We start from the raw sequence: 4,844 nt of genomic DNA, 5'->3' as shown, positions 1-4,844 counted from the left end.
GATCGATGAGATCTAACGGAAATGTTTTTCCCTCGCTTCAACCAAGGTAAAAGTATTCTTCATAATTTTAAAAACAAGCTATGTATCTGAAAGCCGGTTGTGTATCTCATTCCACACGGATGTGCCACGTCTCACGTGGGACAGAGTATCAGAAGACTCTTGGACAGATCCAAGGAACATCAGCGACAAACCCAAGGAAAACAGCCAAGAAAATTCACTGCCGTCAAGCACAAGCTTGAACATAATCATAAAACTGAATACGATGATACGAGTATCGTGGTGCAACATTCACTTTCTGGTTGGGGTAGGGGCAGCTAGTACACATAACAGAAAATCTCACCGTACCTGAAAAAGACGGCTGGGTTGATCCTCGAAATACTGTGCATAAACTTGAAACAGCTCGTCAGAAAATCCGGCTATACATCATTAGCCAATAGCGCGGAGGAAACCTGAGATATTTACATTTTCATCGACATCTACATGATTACACCGCAGTTCACACTTAAGTGATTGCAGACCGTTCATCGAAATGTGTTCAAGTCGTTTCTCTACAGGTCCACCCTCGAACAAGTAGCGGGAAAAACGAACATTTACATCTTTCATTCGAACTCTGATTTCTCTTATTTTAATACAATGGATGTGAGAGCCAAAAAATTATTTTCGCCTTTGGATTTTGACTGAAATTTCGTGAGAAGATCCGGCTGCAAAGAGAACACACATTTCTTTTAAAGATTGCCACTCATCTTGCGTTATCATATTCGTGGAAGTCGCTCTCGTATATCACGATAATACCAAATTAGCTGCTATCCTTTGAACTTGAAGATATCAAATCATTTTGCTATTCATGTGTCCCAGTAACCCTGCCATTCTTGTAGGAACCATGCTAAAATTGTTCTTAATTTGCCGTAGATTCTTTTATGATTTCCTTCGCTCGTTTCTTCTTCCAGTACCCTGCACCTCGTTTAAGACAGAAGGGGTGGTGGTGTAAAGCAACAGGTCAACGGTTTTACGCCAGTATCAGGGATTAAATTCCAAACGACTTGTAAAGTGTATGTTTGAGACAATGTTGATGGCGATCCGTCTGCAGGATGCGAACATTAAGCTCGGCGGCCCAGTTTGTGGTATCTGAGAGAAGTAGGCTATGTGCCGGCACCAGGTTTCATCTTCTCCTTTCTCTCATCATCCAACACATACATGACACCACACTTCCACACCCATTACAGTCATCTAAACTGATCAGTTACACATAAACGACACACATCGCTCAGACATCGTGAAGGGAAGGTGCCTACATGTGTGAAGGGCAGAAAACAAGTTTAACAATACAGGTGGCTGAAGATGCCCTTCGGGATTTCCAAGTCAATAATGGCATACGACTATACTTTACTTCTGGACTCGCAGGTAAATTAGCTTGAGATCCACAATTACCTGATCAGCAAGGGATTCTACGGCAGCAAAGGCAACTGGACGTGGTTGTAATGCGTCGTCCTTAACCCCTTGTACACGAGAGACTCATCAATGCTTACGACTGCATACCGATGGTCCATGAGTTTGTGATGAAAACGAATATTACGAAATAATATGGACTTTTTCATTTCCTTTACATGCCGTACAGAATAGATAATATTGCATAAAATTTCTATATGTTTGTTAGTAATGGAGTAAAGGGGACAGACTTGCGTTTCGCCTCCATTGATGATGTAATGGTAAAGGTATCTCAGGCAGATAGGACGAATGTTATTTTTTTATGAGAAGTCTTCCACCATTCAGTGTCTATGGAAGCCCACTGAATCTTGACAACAGCGACACCGCTTCCATGGAAGCGAACTTTGTCAGAGTGAAAATTTCTGCCGTCACCATATGCCAAATGACAAACCCTAGAACTGGTCTCTGCCCTCGAAGGTTACACAATCCTAAGAACTTCCTGACTACAGTGCCGATGGCGTAGCTATGATATTTCTTTATCAACGCATCATACTTCTCGCTGAAGAGATCCAGGCAATCCTACTCAACCCAGCACTGCACGTCTCCACATCTCTCAACTGGAAATAAGTCCTACATGAGGCGTTCGAAATTACCAGACCAGCCTGGATGGGATCGACTGTTCACACTACCGGTCGTCCAGACGTTCCAGCCCACTCTGTGTGTGTGAGGCCATGCTGCAGTACCTTCAACAGATCCTGGAAGCCTTTACGTTTAAAACTAAACTAAAATAAACTCCCACACGGGCCCAAAGGTAGCGACCGGCCGCCTTGTCATCGTCAGCCCACAGGCGTTACTCGATGCGGATGTGGAGGGGCATGTGATCAGCACACCCGCAGCATGTCAGTTTCCGAGACCGGAGCCGCTACTTCTCAATCAAGTAGCTCCTCAGTTTGTCTCACAAGGGCTGAGTGCATCCCGCTTGCCAACAGCGCTCAGCAGACCGGATGGTCACCCATCCAAGTGCTAGCCTAGCCCGACAGCGCTTAACTTCGGTGATCCGACGGGAACCGGTGTTCCCACTGCGGCAAGGCCGTTGGCAGCCTTTGTATTTACTTTCTTGAAGTAGCTGACTAAATGTAGTGTTCTTGGCCATCATTTCTTACAGAGATACTCAATTCTTATAAAACTGTAAAATACTTCGGATGACTACACGACGTAGCTTCTTTATATACACTCACTCCTGATGTATTCATTAAGAAAAAATCCTGTAAGTTCAGCTGAAATATTTCATTTCTCAATTTATATCCGCCTTTTGCCACATCGATGGCTACAAAGATGCTGTTGCTGATGCATGCATCATATGAGATTTCGCCCAACCAAACGGAAGTATTCACAAACAGGTAATTAGAAGGTGTCGCTTATTGCTCGTTGCTGGGGAAATGATGTGATAACCTGAGTGTTTCTCGTTTCCGAGTAGTAGAAACAGCAACACCAAGCAGGAATTTACCCAGCAGCGCGATAGCCTTCGTACCAGATTTAAGTGATCTGTGATTGAAGGTTTCAAACCTTGAAGTAGATGCGAGGTAGTCCTGGAGTTCGCATAATATTAGACAAACACACTCAACAAATAACGATTTACCACCAGTGGACATCACGGGAATAACCTCTCTCGTTCCCTGTAGTCCTGAGAGCGCTCTCGATTTAGCGACGAAGAGAGTCTATAATATTCTTGAGGTGTGTCATATCTAGCTGTAGCCTTTCATTCATGATTAGACAACAAATAGCTAAAAACTGTGGGGATGTGAACTGCCAAGTTTGATTCATTGTTCCAAATACTTCCAGACATTTTCAATACGATTAAATCAGGTTATTAATAGGTACTAGTGAAGTGCGCATGTGTGACTGAGTGTTCGTCACACCAGGTACGTCATATTTCGGAGTGACTGCTCCTCAGTTTCCTTCCGACCTCAAAAAGTGGATCTCTTGCCACTTGCTGAGAAAGGCAGTGGTCCAGTTCGGCCTTCTTGGACAGGGGGAGCAAACAATGCTTTAGAACCTAGGAGGTTTTTCTGTACTGCCTTGACTCGAAATGAAGCCAGAGAGGACGTCTTTCGTATCAAGGCGCTTCTTTACAGATGAGATGTTGCCGCCCAGAATGTTAGACAATCTGACATGTTGGAGAATATCTACAGATATGACGTCAGTCTTGCTTGAGGAGGGTGGAGATAAGCTGTTGACAACGACACCGATGTTCGGACATGGTATGGAGCACAGATGGTGTTTCCTTGGCCACGATATCTCGTCTGCGTGATCTCACCACCGTACCATGTAACTTACTGCGTGTCAATGGAAGGAGCTTGGCCTTAACGTACTGTCGCTTCCTGTGCGTTTCGGGTGGTGGGGGAGGTTACTCATCGTGTTCCCCTGTCACAGTGTAGCAAATAACTTTAGAAGACGAACCGTTTCTGTGCTTAATGGACGACCATGTGTTCCACTTTCAACAACGGTTGCGGGACGAAACAACGATAGTAATCTAAGACACTTACCACATTTTTACACTTGTGATTGGCCGGCCGCGGTGGTCTAGCGGTTCTGGCGCTGCAGTCCTGAGCCGCGGGACTGCTATGGTCGCAGGTTCGAATCCTGCCTCGGGCATGGGTGTGTGTGATGTCCTTAGGTTAGTTAGGTTTAAGTAGTTCTAAGTTCTAGGGGACTTATGACCTAAGATGTTGAGTCCCATAGTGCTCAGAGCCATTTGAACCATTTTGAACACTTGTGATTAATGTGGCAACGATGCCGTGAATTAAAATAGACACTAAACACGATGTTTTCACGTCAAATATTACATACTCAATCGTTCCACTGACCGTCCTGATCATAATGCTCTATGACGACAATCATCATTGGGCTCTGTTAGCTGTAGACGCGGGGAGATGGAACACATTGTTTCACGCGTTTGTTCCGGTAACGCGTATGTGATACACATCTGGGCATGATTTGTCATTCACACTATTATTTACCAGGTGTCCTCTGCACGTCTTGGGACCGTGTAGGGATAATGTGGAAGTATCGTGTAAGGGCTAGCAACTGAACAATGACGACGCACGCGTATGTTAGTAATATGACGCACTCTTATTATAGCTTTACTCTGAAACTTGAGTTGACTGTAGTTCAGATCGGAAGGAAAGGTTCTGGAGCACAACAAAGCATGATACATGTGAAAATACGCTTTTAAATCAAGAATGTATTTCATACGAACTGCAGTCTCGAAGAACCCAAGACGTTTGTGTTTGCCGTGAAAGTATTCATCAGATTGTCTGCATTTAACAGAGACATGAAATTTCCACAAAAGGAAGGTCATTTTCACCGCATGCGGGCGTCGTGCAACGTGTAATGCCGCTATGGGGTTCCCGTCTGTC

At 44.5% G+C, this 4,844-nt stretch overlaps 1 pseudogene; it reads right to left on the bottom strand.

The window, feature by feature from the left end:
* Positions 1–2,405: 2,405 nt before the first annotated feature.
* On the bottom strand, positions 2,406–2,523 carry LOC126471838 (5S ribosomal RNA; annotated as a pseudogene).
* Positions 2,524–4,844: the final 2,321 nt, after the last annotated feature.

Source organism: Schistocerca serialis, chromosome 3 (genome assembly GCF_023864345.2).
Source record: "Schistocerca serialis cubense isolate TAMUIC-IGC-003099 chromosome 3, iqSchSeri2.2, whole genome shotgun sequence".
Classification (NCBI taxonomy): Eukaryota; Metazoa; Arthropoda; class Insecta; order Orthoptera; family Acrididae; genus Schistocerca; species Schistocerca serialis.
Note: the sequence above shows the minus strand (reverse complement) of the source record. Positions and strands in the feature narration are given on the sequence as shown.